The sequence below is a fragment of the Cervus elaphus genome, chromosome 7, assembly GCF_910594005.1.
Source record: "Cervus elaphus chromosome 7, mCerEla1.1, whole genome shotgun sequence".
Classification (NCBI taxonomy): Eukaryota; Metazoa; Chordata; class Mammalia; order Artiodactyla; family Cervidae; genus Cervus; species Cervus elaphus.
The window spans coordinates 48,290,374-48,310,253 of NC_057821.1; the positions used below are offsets into that span (position 1 = coordinate 48,290,374).

At 44.8% G+C, this 19,880-nt stretch overlaps 1 long non-coding RNA gene across 1 annotated transcript; it reads right to left on the reverse strand.

Moving 5' to 3' along the window:
• Window positions 1–1,291: 1,291 nt before the first annotated feature.
• Window positions 1,292–3,229, reverse strand: LOC122696776. Its single transcript, XR_006341857.1, has 3 exons — window positions 3,110–3,229; window positions 2,840–3,032; window positions 1,292–1,472 (listed from the first exon to the last, which is right to left on the reverse strand). It is a non-coding gene; the product is annotated as an uncharacterized LOC122696776 (long non-coding RNA).
• Window positions 3,230–19,880: the final 16,651 nt, after the last annotated feature.

Consider the following 19,880-nt stretch of genomic DNA (forward strand, 5'->3'; position numbering starts at 1 on the left):
GCTCCATCTTTCCTCGTTTGTTCCTCCCTCCTTCCTGTGCCTCAGTTGTTCCCAGGGCATCTTGGACAGAGCCCCCTCTCTGACCATTCTAGATGCTTCTCTCAGCAGCCTCGCCTTCCCTCAGCAGGTAGCCTTCAGGGAGCCTGGACTGACCTCAGCGCCTCTGCTGATCTGGTCCCTGCTGTAGCTGGAATTCTGGGTTGGCTACGAAAGCTGGAGCTGGCTGTTTTCCCAAACCTGAGAGCTTTTGAATACCCTGGAAAGTGCTACAGGGTGACGAAGACCAATGGGCTTCCCTCAGGGGGCGCAGAGCCTAGTGGAGAGTTAAACAAGTGTGACGACCCAAAGGAAGGTGGGGTGGGGCCTACTTAGGGGGGTTTCAGTAGCTGACTTTCTCACCTAGACACCTTTCTCCTTCATGGACCCACCATGGTCACCAGGAGGAAAAGTTGACCATTGTCTTTTCCATGAAGTGTGTTTGTCCCATCTGAACCCACCAAGCCTATTTCTGTAGTTGAACTACCTTCTACCCATTGTGGGTCACCAGGGTCCCCTTGCCGCTCTCATGCCCCCAGAATAAGCCCAGAAGTTTCTCTCTCAAGGCTGCCTTCTTCCGCCCTCACTTTTCTGCTTTCTCACCACTCACTGTGCCCTCACCGCCCATGGCCTCCTTCCAGTGCACCCCCTTCTGGACCATGTCTCTTGAGGCCAGCCCGCACATCACATCCCGTCCCCATCGGTCTATTGGTCCTGAGTCCTCGGCTCTTCAGGGTGGTCAGGACCTTCCCCCTCCAGCTTCCTGGACACAATTTCTCTCGCCTGCCACCTTCACTGGACCTCTGCTCTCCAGCCTGGCTTCTGGTCTGGCCAGAGCCCACCCCTCGTGGAACAAGGTTTTGTAGAGACAGACAGTTCCTTTACTTTGATATGACTTTTAGCACAAACGAGAGGGGCTAGACTGAGAGACCAGGATGAAGAGATGCTGTGGGGGCCAAACCCCATCTCACATTTTTGCTCCAAAGCTTACAGGGAATTTACGGCAGACCTAGGATCTGAGTCATTCCTGTTAAACAGAACACATTCGTGGTAGAACAGTATAGGAGAGGTGTAGAAATGCTTAGAAAAGACGCTAGAAGAACCTGTGCCACGCTGATGAGAGAAGTGCTCTGTGCTTCTTTTATTTAGTGTTTTATAACAAGAAAGCACACAGGAGTCTGTTTTGTTTATAAAATTTTTTAATGGAAAAGTAAAGCCCAGCCTTCTAGTGCTTTTACTAACATCTCTGGCAATCAATCGTATCTCGGTCCTCAGCGGCCATCAACACTGCTATAGGACCCAAAGGGAGGATTGTTCTCTGGCTCTGTCAGTGCGGGGTTGGCTGAAAACTATCCAGCGCGCCTCTTAGGCTGTACGACGCGGCGGATGAGGAGGCCTCTGGGAACCTCTTTAAGACACATCGTGAGCTTGGCCTCCTGGGAAATGTGAGAGAATAAAGCAGATGGGGACTCAATTAACTTGCCAGTGAAGCAAATCAAACATTGCCACCACGGGAATTGGATTCATGTTACTGTTTTATTTTTATTGCTGAGGCTAATTTGATGTGAATCGATTTTGTGAGTGTGGACTTTACTTATCAGGTACTATACACATCACCATGGCAGGAATGTGGAAATACTATTTTCTGGATTTTCATCGGAGCGTGGTAGATTCCTAGTTTCAGAACCTACATACCTACTGAGTATAAATGTCCCTAATTACTAGTATCTGACTCTGTTTTACTAAAAAGATTTTTTTTGGCTGCATCATGTGTCATACGGAACTTCCCCGACCAGGGGCTGAAGCCACACCCCTTATTGTGGAAGCCTGGATTCTTTTTTTTTTTTTTCATTTATTTTTATTAGTTGGAGGCTAATTACTTCACAACATTGCAGCGGATTTTGTCATACATTGACATGAATCAGCCATGGAGTTACATGTGTTCCCATCCCGATCCCCCCTCCCACCTCCCTCTCCACCCGATTCCTCTGGGTCTTCCCAGTGCACCAGGCCCGAGCACTTGTCTCATGCATCCCACCTGGGCTGGTGATCTGTTTCCCTATAGATAATACACATGCTGTTCTCTCGAAACATCCCACCCTCTCCTTCTCCCACAGAGTCCAAAAGTCTGTTCTGTACATCTGTGTCTCTTTTTCTGTTTTGCGTATAGGGTTATCATTACCATCTTTCTAAATTCCATATATATGTGTTAGTATGCTGTAATGATCTTTATTTTTCTGGCTTACTTCACTCTGTATAATGGGCTCCAGTTTCATCCATCTCATTAGAACTGATTCAAATGAATTCTTTTTAACTGCTGAGTAATATTCCATGGTGTATATGTACCACAGCTTCCTTATCCATTCATCTGCTGATGGGCATCTAGGTTGGGAAGCCTGGATTCTTAACCACCCGACCACAGGGTTGTCCTGGCTCTGTTTTAATGCCTCAGTTTCCATATCCTCTCGAGTTTTCTGCATATAAAACAGTACATTCACTTGTCCTATTGCCCAATTAGTTGTTTCTCTCATTTTAACAAATAAAAGGGTTTCTGGTGTTCTCTGAAAGAGGACCTCAAACATCTCTGTACCTTGCTTGTGTTTCTTGTTAAGTTCATTGGTAGGTGTCGGTTTTCCTTGGGCTCCCATAGTCCTCTTTTCTAACCCCTTGTTCTTCCAGAGATCCCTTAGAACCACCTCACGACTTTGGCATTGGATGCAGAAATAACACTCCCCGTTAAGAACCCAACCTTGTTATTATGGAACCAATATGGTTACTATGTTTATGGAAAGCCCCTTCTGACCTGAGGAGTGTTCAGCTGCTTGTGCCTGTGGGCTGTGTTATGCTGGGGTTCTCCTGGCCTGCAAACACCTCCTTTGACTGACAGAATTACCTCAACTCCACCGTGAAACGTGTCTGACCACTGGAGAGGATGAAACCTGCTGAAGAGAAATGAGTCCTTCCGTCGGTGATCCTTGTGAGTATTTTCCATTCTTCTTGAAAGAAAAAAAACATCTTACTTTGTATAGCTGAGGAAACCTAACAAAATATTTTGTTATTATCCAGAACTTACTCATGGCCCCCAAGTCATCTAAAGAAGACCTGTACTTTGGCTTGAAGTATAATATTTAGGAACAAGCTCGTCAGAGAGAAAATTGTCCCGTTGCCCGAGTTGGGCTTTAGCTGGTCTCGTCTCACTTCCCACTTCCGGGTCTTCGCTCTCAGCGCTGGTGCTGACTGGTGCCTGGAGCTCCTCGGGAGATGACTGTCTCCTTGTGGAATATCTGTGCTTAAAATCCCTCGTGACCCTGCCTCCCGCCTTCTGCATTGACTCTCCCGCAGGGAGGACTTTCTTCCCTGAGAACCTGACTCTAAGTCTACTGTTCGGTGGAAAACCAGTCTTTCAAGACAAGGCAGATGGGTCAATAATGACTTTCCCTCAGAGCTATTTTTATTTTATTAGGAGATTCTTGGTAAAAGGACCAGTACCTTCATCTAAGTAAATGAATATCCAGTGTCAGGAATTTGAGGTATGTGGTATGACAAGTTGGGTGGATATTTTTGCCTGGGAGAGGGGTTTCCCCCCTCCCTACATGTAGGAACTGATCATTTCCCAAACCATTCTAGTTAAGTCACTTCATGTCCCTTTCCTCATCTATGGATAGATATAAATGATGGTTTTATAACAGCTTCCTGCTTTACCATTTTCTGATTCCACGAAATGAGTGATTTCTTGGCACCAATGAGACAGAAGTCACCTACTTAATTTTCCTGAACACAAACAGCTCAGCAGTTACTAAAATTTGCATCCAGTGTTTGTATACCTGAGTTCATCGCAGCATTATTCCCAACAGCCAAAGGGTGGAAGCGATCCAAGCGTCCATCAATGGATAAATGGATGAACAGTGCTACACAAATGCAGTAGAAGATGATTTGGTCTTAAAAAGGAAGGAAATTCTGACACCTGCTACCACACGGATGACCCTTGAGGACATTATGCTAAGTAAATAAGCCAATCACAAAAGGACAAATACTCTGCGATTCTACTTACATGAGGTTTCTAAATCAGTGAGATTCGTAGAGACAAGCCTGGGAGTGGGAGGAAGGGAGAGTTTAATGGTGAAGATGAAAAGGCCTGTAGGTGGATGGCAGTGAGGACTGCCCAGCAGTACGAATGTACTTAATGCCACTGGACTGTGCCCTTAAAAATGATTAAGGAGGTAAATTTCATGTTGGCCGTATTTTGCCGCAATAAAACATTTGCAGTGACTGTATGGTGGGCTTCCCCGGTGGGTCAGGTGATGAGAATCTGCCAGCAATGTGGGAGACCCGGGTTCGAGCCCTGGGTCGGGAAGATCCCCTGGAGAAGGGAATGCCTGCCCACTCTAGTATTCCTGCTTGGAGAGCTCCATAGACAGAGGAACCTGGCGGGCTACGGTCCACAGGGTCACAAAAGAGTCAGACACGACTAAGGGACTAACATTAGAGTGAGTACTCAATACCTGACACTTGGTCAATGCATGAACATGAGTGGAATCGTGCTACAATTTCCTCTTGGTTTATACCTGCTGAACATGGCTGAACATGTCGCCACAACGCTTCAGCTGTTTTTTGTTTGTTATTGCTTTTTGTTTTTGACTGTGCCGGGCCCTCGTTGCGGCCCAAAGGCTTCCCTGTCGGGGCGCTCGGGTTTAGTTGCCCCGAGGCATGTGGAATCTTAGTTCCGTATCCAGGGACTGAACCCACGTCCCCTGAATCGCACCCACCGGCCCCCCAGGGAAGCCCTTCAGGTGGCCTTCAAACAGCAGCTTCTCGGCCGAGGTTGACTCAGGAAGGCCTGGGCGTGAACGCAGTGGAGACTCTGCCGCATCCTCCGTGTGGTGATGGTGGAACTGGAAAGGAGGGTGCAGTCTCGCCAGTTCTCATCACTTACCCACAGGGAGCAAGTCCGGCCATCCAGAAAACTCCCAGGTAATGTGACACGATCCTCACTTTCTCTTTCTCTTGTCATTATGCAAAACAGAATTTTTTTAAAAAGGCAAGTGTATCTTATTCTTGTAACTTTAACCCTGAGTTTAAATACGGAATTTCGTTTGTGTCTTTGCTGTCTCTCTTTGGTTCATACCTAGTACAAAATGTAAAGCGACTCATCAAAAGGAAATAATTCGACTTCATTCTTTCCGCCTAAATAAGAGCCTCTCCCTTCTTCACATTCTTGTGCAAACATCCCCACCATCATCCCCAGAACCTTCTCCTCCTCCCAAACTGAAACTCTGTCCCCATGAAACACTGACTCCCCATCCGCTCCCCCAAACCTCTGGCACCCACCTCCCTCCCTTCAGTCTCTTTGAACTTAATTATTCAAGGGCCCTCGTATAAGTGGAATCACACCGCATTTATCTTTCTGTGACTGATTTAGTTCCCTTTGCCTAGTATCTTTAAGATTCATCCATATTGTAGCCTGTATCAGAATTTCCTTCCTTTCTAAGGATGAACCATATTCTACTGTATGTATTACCCCATTTTGCCTGTCCATTCACCTGTCAATGGATATTTTGGTTGTTTCTCATTATAGAGAATTTTGGAAAATACTGAGACAAAGAAAAAAGTAAAGTTCTATGGTAAACCCATTGCCAAGAAGCCATCATTGTTCACACTTTCTTTTAATGATGAACACGGACATTTATGGCTAACTCTTCCCAGTTGTAAGGGGTGGTATCTCCATGTGTGTCTCTTTGTATTTCTGCTCAATGTTTCTTAGAAAGGGAATTACTTGGCCAAAGGGTGTAAACATTTTTAAAGCACTTGATGGATAATGCCAAAATGCCTTCCAGAAATAACTCTAATTTTAACACGAGGAAACAGGGGAGCAGAAAGGCTTCTTTTGTGTCTCTATGGCTGTCTTTCCAGTGAAAAAATATTCGGATTAAAAACTGAGTTTATACATTCAACTGAGCAATTTCACAAGTGCCTACTCTTGGTCTCAAACAAATAAAATATCTGGCTACGTGACTGATTTCTTTCCCCCCATCATTGCATCTGCTCGGGATGTGGGATCAGAATCTGGAAAGGGCTCAGGGGTTTTTGCGGATTTACATGAGGTGGTGACAGCCAGGGGGAGGATGTGAGCTCTGGGATATCACGGGATCTGGGTCTAACCTGCCTTCCTGCAGCCCTGAGAATAAAGCGAAGATGGAGCGTCTCCCACTCGAATGACTGGTCTGAGGTCCATGCTGTGTCGGGGGGAGCCTGGGCACTCAGCCCCACCCTCGGGAACTCTCCATGTGATGTTGCAAGCAAGCCCAGCAACAGTCCTTGTCCTGATAAATCTTTGTCCATGGTGGACAACCACCGACCGACACTGGTCTGCCCAGACATGCTGGCTTCTTTTCAGAGTCACCGTGGTTTTGTCGACAGAGCAACGGAGCACTGAAAGTGCAACCATAGTGTCCGTTACCTCGGTGACCCTGGGGAAGCTGCTGGCTTCCTTGAGTTTGGGTTTCTCTGCTGGTTTCCTTACTGAGCATCAGTTCAGACCACTGTATTAAAAGGACTTGGAAACCAGACAAGCTCTAAGAATAAACATATATGTTTCGTGTTCATATCAGTCCGGGGGTAACTGTTCAGTCCTGCAAAGACGGCAGTGCTTATTAACTTTGAGAGTAGCTATTCCTCATAGATTTTATTAGCATCATAACAGTATCATTTTAAAAGGAATATGGAGATCCTGATGCTGGGAGAGATTGAAGGCAGGAGGAAAAGAAGGCAACAGAGGGTGAGATGGCTGGATGGCATCACTGATCCAAGGGACACGAACTTGAGCAAACTCAGGGAGGTCGTGAAGGACAGGGAGGCCTGGTATGCTGCAGTCCACGGAGTCACAAAGAGTTGGGTCCGACTTGGTGACAGAACAGCAACAACAAATAGCAAAAAAATAAAATAAAAGGAACACAGCCTTTCTTACTCATATTATTGCATCATGCGTTTCATGGAATCTCATTTTACATTGACACAGGTCTGTTACTTATCCCCTTTCATCCCTGTGGTGAGACCCTGAAGGGCTGCTACCACGTCTAAGACAGAGGAACGGGCTGTCCCACGAACTCTGGTGTCATCCCAGGTCACAGAGAAGGGGAACTGACGTGATGGACTCTTGCATTCAAGGGCTGTGTGTCCACCCCAACCCCGGAGGCTGAGCGTCCTTGGATGGGACGGTTCTGCGGGCACTTCCTTCTTTACCTCGTGTGAACCTGGACCAGTGACGGCCAGTGGAGGACCAGGCATGCTGCGGCTCAAGGAGGAGGAAGGTGCTCTCCAGGGCGAGCCTCTGAGCTTCTCCGACGTCACCTCTTTGGGCAGCTTTGCTCTTGTCACCACGTCGCGTGGCCCGTTGCGTGGGAAGGAACATGAGGACAGGGACGGGGTCTGGGCCCATCCTGCCGCAGCCCCGGCCCCCTGGTGAAAGCCACTTCTCACTGCAGTGCTCTAAATAATACGCTTCTTCCCCGTTGTTAATTTTGAAGGCAAGATGCTTATTATTTATTAGTCATTCCGAGACAGTCTATTTAGAGCCATTATTGCCTATTTTGCAAACACACTTTAGTGATATGTACATATTGTGGTGTTTGACCCTGTCAATAAGAGTTTATTCTTATTCCCGAATGCTCACCCTGCCATATAAAAAAAGCAGCATTAATATCTGACATTTTCCCTCACTGTGGTTAGCACTAACTAGCAATCTGAGTTAACCGTCTTCAGACTGTCCCCGTGGAAAGAAAAGGGCTTCTTATGCTATTTGGGAGCGGAAAAGAGGAGCCAGTTGTGGGGAGGGACGGGGTGGGGGGTGAAGAAGGTGAATGGTTAAAGTTTTGGTGCCTTTTCCATTTTCAGATGTGTGGCGCCCTCCCTGGATATCCTTGCTGGGTTTTGGGGTGGGGCCACCAAACTTCGGTTCTGACTCTCTGCAAACCTGGACCTCTGCCCAAACTTGGTTTCAGCGTGAGAGGTCCAGACGGCGCTCTGTGGACTGTGACCGTAGAAAACCATGTGCTGAGACGAGCAGGTCCAGAGTCTGCTAAATACCAGCAATTGTGCTGCCGAGAACAGCCCAGTGCTCTGTGGGGCTGGCGATGCGAGGCGAGGAAATTATAGGCTGCCCAGCCACCAGGCCTTTGGCAAAGATTACGGGGTGACTTACTGATCTCTAGGCGGGTCAGGGGTTTTGAGGGAAGGTTAGATTTCAAAGCATGTAGTTAGAGGGAAAAGACTAGGTTGGAAATCTAGAGTTCAAGAGACGGGGCCTAGAAGCTCAGAGAGATACAGGCAGAGTGGAGACGTCCAGGCGAAGAGAGATGCGGGCTGTAGCCCGGGGTGTGGTACCACCAGTGGGGCGGCCCTCGGTCCAGCCTGGGCAGCCCCTCCAGCTCACGGAGCACAAAACTGCAGCCCGGCGGGCGACCGACCACATTTCCCCAGCTGACTGCTCTGCAGCCCACGTGTTTTGGCGTCCGGGCCAGGACACCTTGTATTACCTGAAATCATTTAATTTCAGTGACGAGCACCAGATTTTCTCTATTCTCTTGGTAGTGTTCCCGTTGTTCCAGACATTGCAGTTTTACTACATTTTGTATTTTTAATTTATTTTATTACTTTTTAAGCCTCTCTCTGGGCTTCCCTGGCGGCTCAGAGCCCCCGGGGTCCTTGATTCTGTGCAGCAGTTGCCACAAGGCTCCTTTCTCGTGCTGGGTCCCTCTGAGGCCCGCTCTCCTGGCTGCGTCTTTGACTTGAGCTGACCATTCGGGAGCCCTGTCTCAGAGGGAGTGGTGTGGCCCCTCTGCAGTCAGGGCCTCACAGGGCTGGCCTGGCAGGTGACCGTCAGGCTCAGGGGCCACCCTTGGCTTTGTAACTCCACCTGTCACTCAGAACTGTACTGATGGCTTCGTGAGATGGAAATTGAGAGGGAAACCGGGTGGAAAGCTGCATGTCGAGAGGTGTGTACCTTTCCCGGCATCAGGGTGCAGTTGTTGCCTGATTGAGGTGGGTCGGAATAAAGTGGACTGGTACTCCCAGGACGCCCCAGGACCACCCCTGCCCCACGGAGCCACTGAATCCTTATCCCTGTGCAGACCACCCTACTTCTGTTACCGAAATTCCTCACACAGGTTCACACGCAATTGATTAGCTTAAGCCTTTTCTTTAATTATATATTTAGCTATACGAGATTGCCATTTGTGTAGGTCAAAAACAGTCTGGGATAGACATATTCGTAGAATTCAACCTAAAAAATTTTAAAGTTTTTAATTATAGTTTATAGATGAGCCAGAAGTTACAAAAATAGAGGTTCCCCTGGACCCATCACCCAGATTCCCCCAGGGGCAGCATCTTACATAATATGGTTCACTGTCAAAATCAGGAAATTGATCCTGGCACCGTGCCATCAGCTAGCTTCAGGCCAAACTTGAACCTTACCAACCTAATGGATTTCGAGGGCTATTGTAGTCACTTCCATGGTGACATACTGACGAATCTTCTAGGATCTGTTTATTTTAGAGATTATAGGACTTTCATTTTTATTTTTATAGTTTTGCACATATTACATTCTCAAGACAAAAATTCAAACAATATAATGTGTGTAATTATGTAAGGTGTGAAAGCATCCTCTTTTCTCTCTCACTCGGTAGAAGTAACCATGGTTACAAGTTTGATGTGAATCTCTGTTTATGTTTCTTGTATGTATATGTAGCTGTATATGTATCTGGCATCACTGACTCGATGGACATGAGTTTGAGTAAGCTCCGGGAGTTGGTGATGGACAGGGAAGCCTGGCATGCTGCAGTCCGTGGGGTCATAAAGCGTTGGACATGACTGAACTACTGAACTGAGCTGATATCCGTATTTTTAATTTATCTCTATCACCTATCTATCTATTCATGTATGTTGTTCAGTTGCTCAGTTGTGTCTGACTGTTTGTGACTCCATGAATAACAGCATGCCAGGCTTCCCTGTCCTTCACTATCTTCTGGAGTTTGCTCAAACTCATGTCCATTGAGTCGATGATGCCATCCAACCATCTCATCCTCTGTCACCCTCTTTTCCTCCTGCCCTCAATCTTTCCCAGCATCTATCCGTACAAGATTTATATACATGCATATACATATGTAGCTTCTTTTGAAAAATCATATTTTATAAACTTTTTTCACTAATATGTTGTAAACATTCTTCATTTGTACCACGTCTATATGTATTTAGAGCTCAACTTTATCTTCCAAACTTTTAGCCAATTGAATTAATGCAATGTACTGAATTACTCATCTTTCTCCCATTGATTCCAAATTCCACATTTATCACATACCTGATTCTTATATCTATTGACTCTGTTTTCCAGTTTCCTATTCTTTTGTATTGATCTGCTATTCCCAGGCCAATACTACAAAATGACTTTATTTATTGCTAAAAAAGCAATAAAAGTTTACTGCAGAAAGATCAGAAAATACCCAGATACAAAGAAACAAAAAACACCTGTGATTGCATTCAGTCATAACTACCATTTTACTTGGTGTATTGGTATATATCAGTTCAAATCATTTAATTTATGTAAACAGGTATAAATGTCTATTCAGAAAGTAGAGACCAGGCCATATAAATAGTTTTGTAAACCCTTTTCACTTTGTGATACTTCAGGAAGGTTTCCTGGCCAGCGAGCACTCTTTTTTTAAGTGTTTTTCTTATATTTAATGTTTGTCTCACTGGGTGAAAGATAAGGTTCTGCTTGTGACTTCTTCCGGCCTCCTTGGTGGCCCCCTCCACCTTGACCCTGTCCTTGAACCCGGCATCCGGGCTGTGGATGAGACGGTCTTCTCTGAGTACCCTGCCTCCTTGTCATTTCCTCCAGATGGGACTCCGTTTCCAGTGTAAACTCCAGGGCCCGAATGCCTGCTGGCTTCCCCGCTCCCCTACCCCACCGGCTCACCTTCTGCATCATGGCCAGATGCGTGGACCAACCAATGCCGACCTTCCTTCCCAACCTGCCTTGGGGGCCGCCTAGTGCTTCTCCCTTGCTAGACCGGTGTCTCTCCCAATATTATTAATTTGGGGCAAATCTATTCAATCTTTACGGACTTGTGTTTCCTCATCTATAGAAGTAGAGGCCTCGGTCACCTTCAAGGCTACATGGTCTAGAGCAGAGGTGGGAAAGTGTTTTTCTGAAAAGGACCAGGTAATAAGTATTGTACACTCTGGCGGCTATATGATTTCCCGCCCAGTCACTCAATCTGCCAACAACAGCATAGCAGAAAATCAGCCATAGACAATATGTAAATAAACAGGTGTGGCTGGGTTCCAGTACAAATTTATTCATGGACACTGAAATGTGAATTTCACACCATTTTCGCATGTCACAAAATATACTCTTTATTTATTTATTTTTGACTGTTTAAAAATGTAAAAGTTATTCTTGACTCACAGGTGGGATAAAAATAAAGGTGGTCAGCTGGAGTTGGCCATGGACAGCCGTTTGTCCGCTGCTGGTCCAGTGGAAAGAGACTGAACCTTGGGGTCAGACAGATAAAGATTTGAGTTGTTTCTGTTGCTTACTGGCGGTGTGACCTATCAAGGTTATACAGTCTTCTGAAACTTCAGACCTTGCAGAGTTGCTATGAGAATTAGGGATAACTGATGTAGTTTCTGACATACAGAGGACACACAGTAAGCATCAGTTCCTTTCTTTCCCTTGAGGATCTTTCCAAAACTGGAATTCAGCAACCCAGAGCACAAAACTGAGTTCTGTCCCAGTCCTTCTGGGCTGCCTTCAGCACACTCTCTGTCCTCATTGCAAATGTACATGTGGGTGTACAGAGCTCTTATATTTACATATGGGTTCCATGCATCTTCATGACAGCAGGGAGAAAATGAGCTTGCACCATGTCCATCTATAAGAGGTTCTGAATTTTATTTTACTTTTAAAATTAACTTTCAAAAACATTCATTTGTTTATTTATTGGGCTGTGCCGGGTCTTCGTTGCAGCACGTGGGATCTTCCATCTTCACTGTGGCATGAGAGAGCTTTAGTTGTAGGATGTGAGATCTAGTTCCCTGACCAGGGATCGAATCAAGGCCCCTTGCACTGGGAGCTCAAAGTCTTACCCACTGGGCCACCAAGGAAGTCCCTGAATTTTAGATTGCTTGTGAAAAGTCTCCATTTAGCAATTCCTTAATCTTTTAATATTTTATTGTTGTTGTTAATTCAGTATGTCATGTCCTACTTTTTCTGACCCTATGAACTGCAGCACGCCAGGCTTCCCTGTCCTTCACCATCTCCCAGAGTTTGCTCAAACTCACGTCCACTGAGTTGGTGATGTTATCCAACCATCTCATCCTCTATCGTCCCCTTCTCCTCCTGCCCTCAATCTTTCCCAGCATCAGGGTCTTTTCCAACGAGTCAACTCTTCGCATCAGGTGGTCGAGGTATTAGAGCTTCAGCTTCAGCATCAGTCTTTCCAATGAATATTCAGGGTTGATCTTTTTGTTTTTTAAAAACCAGGAAGTTTCAATAAATTTAAAAAAGTCTATGTGTTTTATATATTGTGTAAAAGAGAATTTCAGTAACTCAAAAATCCCATTTTCCTCGAGTGCCCCGCCACAAAATTCTGGAGGTCACTGTCCCAGCCTCTCCGGCACTGACTCACTTCTGTGTGGCTAGGCCCTGTGCTTGGACATTTCAGCTCAGAGAATCTAAAGCGATTTACGTGGATTATTTCAGTTGACACTGAAGGACCAATTTTACTAGTAACTTTTTACCTGATGAAATAGGCTCAGAGAGGTTAAGGGGATGGCCAGTGTCACCCAGCAGGGGAAGAGAGTGCTTCTGTGAGCACGGGGTTGGTAGCAGAAATGCTGTGTCTGTCAGGACTTTCTCAATTTGGCAGAACTTAGTTTTAAGAGCAGGAGCCTCTGGCATTAAACCAATTTGGTCCAATTTCTCTGAAGAAGAAATACAGATGGCCAAGAGATACATGAAAAAAAGGCTCAACATTGCTAACTATTAGAGAAGTGCAAATCACAATTACACTGAGGTAGTACCTCCCACCAGCCAGAATGGCCATCATCAAAAAGTCTACAAACAAATGCTGGAGAGGGTGTGGAGAAAAGGGAGCGCTCCTGAACTGTTGGTGGGAATGCAAATTGGTGCAGCCACTACAGAGGGCCCTTAAAGAGTCTAAAAATATAGCTACCATATGATCCTGCAATCCCACTCCTGGATGTGTATCTAGAGAAAACTGTAATTCAAAAAGATATATGTACCCCAAGGTACATAGCAGCCCTATTTACAACAGCTAAGACATGGAAGCAATTCAAATGTCCATTGACAGATGAATGGATAAAGAATAAATAAAGAAGATATGGTGTATGTATATATATATATAATGGAATATTACTCAGCCATAACAAGGAACAAAATAGTGTCACTGGCAGCAACATGGATGTATTTCAAGATTATCATGCTAAGTGAAGTAAGCCAGGCCAAGAAAAGCAAATATCATATGATATCACTTACATGTGGAATCTAAATATGATACAAATGAATTTATCCATGAAACAGAAACAGACTCACAGTCATGGAGAATAGACTGGTGATTGCCAAAGGGGAAAGTGTGGGGGAGATTAATTAGGATTTGGGGATTAACATATACATAATTCTGTATATAAAATAATAACCAACAAGGACCTACTGTATAGCACAGGGAGCTAACTATATTCACTATCTTGTAATAACCTATAAAGGGAAAGAATCATATACATCTATATATGTGTATAAATGAATCACTGAATCACTTTGTTGTACACTTGAAACTAACACAAGACTGGAAGTCAACTAGACTTCAAAAAACAAAACAAAACAGCTGGCCAGGTCCAGGTCTCAGCGCTGGCTTGGGCAGGCGTCAGTCCCTTGCTCTCCATGGGTTGGTCTCTGTACCTGTCAGGTGAAGAGGTGAGTACCTAGTTCATGGTGATGGAAGGATGTGACTGCTTGGCTTGCAAACAGTGTTTAGAGAACAGTTGTTCTTGTTTAATCCCTCAGTCATGTCCAGCTCTTTGTGACCCCGTGGACTGTAGCCTGCCAGGCTCCTCTGTCTCTGGGATTCTCCAGGCAAGAATACTGGAGTGGGTTGTCATTATCTCCTGCAGGGGGTCTTCCTGACCCAGGGATCAAGCCTGCATCTCCTGTATTACAGGCGGATTCTTTCTCACGAAGTCACCAGGGACACCCCAGAAAACAGTAGCTATGATCAATAACATGGAATTAACAGTCAAGTGAAGCTACATTTTGGTCAAAAGGGCTCCAGATCCCAGTTGCTTAGCACTTTTCTTCCTACTTATTCATGTCTGTCGTGGGTGAGCTATGGCTGTGATCCCAATTTTCTTTCCTTGGGGCTCAAGCTGATGGAGAAACCTCCATGGTTCCACCAGGACAGAGGGGAGATAACCTGGAAGAGCCCTAATTGGCTCTTGTTGTTCAATTGCTAGGTCGTGTCTGACTCTTTGTGACCGCATGGACTGCAGCACACCAGGTTTCCCTGTCCTTCACTATCTTCTGGAGTCTGCTGGCTCTTAACGTTGGCCATGACTTTACCTCTCACCTTCAGTTGGCCAAATTGGGTCCCATGACCAAGCCTGATGAGATTTGGAAGAGGAAATAGAAATCTCCCCTAGGCAGAGACAGTGAATATTTTTGAACACTGTTACAGTTTAGCACAATATATCTGCAAAATAACCTTAGGAAGCATGAGAGAGTGTGCTTCAGAAAGGACACATGAGTGCTGAATAAACATGAATGTGGAGTGTGCTTTCAGGCTTAATTGCTTCTTTAGGAATTTTCTGAGAAAGGCTTGTCATTGTCGCTCTCTTGGCAGGTTTATATAAAACCAAAGAAGACTGTACATACACTCCCAACAGTTCTCAAATACACAGAGTTCTATGCAAGCCAGGCTCCTGTTTATCTTGAAGACTTTCAGGGGCAAACCCTGATCAAAGCAAATAGTTCCTTTTGTCAGCCAATCTAAGCTTTTAAAATAAATTTGGAGAAATTAATGGCATTTTGGAGACTCATTAGCTTAAGCCTGTGCACACATACACACTCAGATACACACGCACACGATTGTCAACCCTTTGGACACTGTATCCATCAGGGTCTTTCAGTCACAAACAACAGAACGCATTCTTGGGGGGAAATCGAGTAATGGCAATTAGGTTGCTCAGAAAATGTCCAGGAGAGTTTTGTCCTTGGAAACAATGGCTGAATTATGTTGATTGCAGTGCCTGACTGTTCCAAGGGAGAATGAACTGCTCCAACGCTGAGGACAGGGTGTTGTGGCTAGAACTTCCGCCAAGTTGCCCCTGAAACCTGGACGCCTCCTTGTCTGCACTCTGCCTCTTTCTACATGGGGTTCTGGGTGACCTTCTCCTCTTTCTTCAATTTTAACTTAAAAAAAAAAAAAGAAAAAAGACTTGTTTATTTGACTGTGCCGGGTCTTAGTTAAGGCACACGGGATCTTTAGCTGGGGCATGTGGGATCTCGTTCCCTGACCGGTGATGGAACCCAGGCCCCTGCATCGGGAGTCTTAGCCACTGGACCATCACAGAAGTCCTCCAGTTTTAGCTTTTCCAAATCAAAATCTCATGCATTCACCGCCTTATCCAAGTGACCAGACTTTGCATTCTAATCATGAGAAAATCGGAGACAGCAGGCCTCCTCTGAGGTGCGTTATGACACACACAACATCACCTATGAGATGCTCTTTTATCAGGATGTTCGGCTTGTCTATTTGTGTGATGATTGCAGCCATTGGCAATTGTTATCTAAATGCATTAATTTATTGGGGATTGCAAAACGATGATCTTCTAATTTTACTATTTAAAAAAAATTTTTTAGTTGCAAAAATTTAATAAAGATACTCTTCACCTCACCTACTTTTGGGTTGCCCAGTTGTTCAGCTCATAATAGAAAGGCAGGATAAGTGTTCGATTTTGCTTTCTTCCTTTTAGTCATTAGTTTTCAAGATCATGAGTTGGTTCCTTTTGACCCTGTCATTCTCTGAAGATGACCAACTAGCTTTAACCTCAGGCCAGAATCAGTCATTCCTCCAAGAAGCCCTGGTTTCTTTTAGTGAGAACTGGCATTTCAAGACCATGATCTGGCCACAAATAATGTTGATTGCTACTGATTGGCCATTGTTTTTAGGTCTCTTCAGTGAACAGAGCTAGGAGATATATATATATATATATATATATATATATATATATATAACATTATATTATATATTATAATATAATATATATTACATATATTATATATAAAAGTTATATAATATAGTGTAATTATATATAGTGTAATATTATGTATTATATATATTACATAATATAAGGCAATATATACATTTTTAAGATAAAAATAAGATAAAAGTATCATGAGTTTATAACTGGAACTTCTAATTCAAGTTTATGACTAGTATGATGAATATTTTTCAGCTTGCATTTTATATATTAAATTGATCTATCCTTTCATACTGAAAATCCTGATCTGAAAAATACAAGTGATAATATAATAAGAATATCCTATAATTACTCATTTATTTTATCTCATTGTGGGCATGCACATCAAACCCAAGATTCGAATGATACTCAAATTAAAAAAAAAATAGAATTCCTGAAGTGCAGAGAGACAGGACTGTATTTTTAATAAATGGTGCTGAGTCTGCAGGATATCTTTATGGAAAAGAAGAAGCAGTTTAGACCCTTGGTTTATCATGTGCAAAAATTAGTTCTAGTTATCCTAAGTGTTCAAAATAAAGTGTAAAGATTATTTAAATGTAAATAAACTTTTTTTTAAAAAAAGAGAGAGAAGGGGAAAAAAAAAAGAACACAGTTTTCTTTAATTCTTTCATCACAACGGCCCCAGTTGCACAGGGATTGAATAAACATGCAAAAGACCAAGTTGACAAATTTGCGACACACAGCATCTGCCTGATCTTTTCAGGCTCTTCGTTTCTGTGCCCACGAGGGTCCTGGTAGAATATGTTGTTTACAGCACGACACAGCAGTGTTAGCAGTAGACTGTGGGCCAATATGACACCTGGAAGCTGGCTCCTCGGGAAGGAAAGCTTCCTTTAACTTTGCTTTCTTTCCTGTTTTTGCAGCTATATTTGCTGAGAGTGTCTAAAGCATATCATTTAATGAGGGCCTAGTCTGAAACCAATTTTACTAGACAAGCCGGGACTACCCCTGACTTTTCCTAAGGACTTGTTGGTTGCCGGCAGTAGAGCCTGTGGAGTGGGAATCACTATGAATTCTGAGAGCAAAAGGAGGTGAGCAGCCAGGAAAAAAATCTCGCAGGCCCAGAGTTCTTACTGTGTGTCAGGCATATCACACACGTGTGTATCATTTCATCCTCCTGAGACCACCAGGAAGTGAGGACTATCATCTTCACTCTACATAGGAGAGTTTTACAGTTCAGGGAGATGAAATGAACCAGACTCACGAGCGTGCAATCTGTGTCGTTGCGCTGGTCCCCGACTTAGAAGAGCCCTGCCTTGGGTCTGATGCTCTATTATGACCATCTTGAAATAAGTGGTAAAGAATCTACCTGCTATTGCTGGAGATGCAAGAAATGCGGGTTCAGTCCCTGGGTTGGGAAGATCCCCTGGAGGAGGGCATGGCAACCCACTCCAGTATTCTTGCCTGGAGAATCTCATGGACAGAGGAACCTGGTGGGCTACAGTCCACGGGGTCACATACAGGTAGACACAACTGAGTGAGTGAACACACATGCAAGACTCTTATGTTAATATTTAGTTAACCTGATGAACTCAAGATATTGTAAATCTCAATATGTGTTTACCAGCCCAAAAGAGAATAACTTCCAGAATCCAGATTTTACAGAGCATGCCCATCTCTGGTATTAGCTAGTTGTGTGTCTGTTTTTCCAATGCTTTAGGGCTGGTGTTGGCTAGACCGAGAGCAAGCACACAGGGCTTACCTCCCTGCCTAGGGTTCGCTTGAAATTTAACACATGGTCAGATCACTAAAGGCTTCCCTGGTGTGGCTCAGAGGGTGAGGAATCCTCTTGCAATGCAGGACACCCAGTTTTGATCCCTGGGTTGGGCAGATCCCCTGGAGAAGGGAATGGCTACTCACTCCAGAATTCTTTCCTGGAGAATCCTATGGACAGAGGAGCCTGGCAGGCTACAGTCCACGCGATCGCAAAGAGGTGGACATGGCTGAGTGACTAACACACACTTTGGATCACTAAGCCTTCGGTCCTCTGTTTCTAGGTATCTATAACCACACAACGCTACTCTTTGGGGAGGGACATTTTCTCCCTCTCCCCATGCCCATGAAGTGCCAGCTAGCAAGAGCTCTTTATTCTGGAAAATCTCCTAGAAGAAAGCAAAAACCAAGGCAAGGAATGTTCAGAGTACTTTTCCTGCAGGCATGCAAGCCCTGGATGATCGAGAATGGGATGTTTGATTCGAGGACCAGGAGATTCATAGTGTTCTGTTTCATGCTTTTTCAGCCTTGGGAGAAGGACATTGTAATGTCACTGAGATTTAGGTTGTTATCAGTGAAATAATTCTTTCTTGGCAGATAGCTGAGATTCAGGGAAAACTTAAAAAAAAAAACCTGGAACTGCTGCAAGGCACAATTGGACTTGTATAGAGGTGGGAATGGCTTCAGCTGGGGAAGCAGGGTATAAATACATGAAAGCTGAAATCACTTTCCAGGCAGAAAGGTATTTGTTTTCAAAAGAGTGATGGAGACCAGAATTCCAGAGAGAAAGTTCTTCGTGGGCTACAAGGCTTTAGGGGACAAGGGGTTACCTAAACCAGGTCCAGAAAGGATGAAGGGGAGTGTCAGGGGACTGGACACACCTCCTGGACACAGGTGCACATACATGCAGGTGTCTGGGTCCTAAGACCACGTGCTTTTTACCTGTGTTGCTAGGCCATGTCCAACTCATGGTGACCCCATGGACTGCAGGCTTCCCTGTCCTTCACTGTCTTCTGGACTTTGCTCAAATTCATGTCTATTGAGTCGGTGATGCCGTTCAACTTGTGTGGGGCCTCTCATTTTTTGGACTTGCCCCATGAAGTGTCATGAAAGTGAAAGTGAAAGTGAAGTCACTCAGTTGTGTCCGACTCTTTGCGACCCCGTGGACTGTAGCCTACCAGGCTCCTCTGTCCATGGGATTCTCCAGGCAAGAGTACTGGAGTGGGTTATTCCTTCTCCAGAGGATCTTCCTGACCCAGTGATCGAACCCGGGTTTCCTGCATTGGAGGCAGACGCTTTAACCTCTGAGCCACCATGAAGTGGCATAGCAAGCACTAAATATATATTCTTTTAATTGAACGAGTCAATAATTTATTTTTGCTAAAGACCCTGAAGTCTCTCAGCCCTGGATCTGAACCCTAACTCGGCCACTTGTCAGTTTCCTGTCCCTGGGCGAGTCGTGGACCGCCCGACCCTCAGGCCCCTCCTCTGTTCGATGGGGGTAACACCTGTCTGGTCCATCTCCAAATTTATCCGGAGGATTAAAGATGAGGATGTACATGAGAGTGCTTGGAAAACTGTAGATTTCTATGCAAACAGGCTAGCAAATTATTATGGTCTGAATTGTGTCCCTCCCCACCGTCCCTGTTCATATGTTGAAGCCCGGACCCCCAGTTTGGCTGAGTTTGGAAATTTGGCCTTTGAGGAAGTAACTAAGGTTGACGGAGGTCACAAGGCAGCCATAATGTGATAGCACTGGTGTCCTCGTAAGAAGAGGAAGAGATCGCAGGACTCTCTCTCGC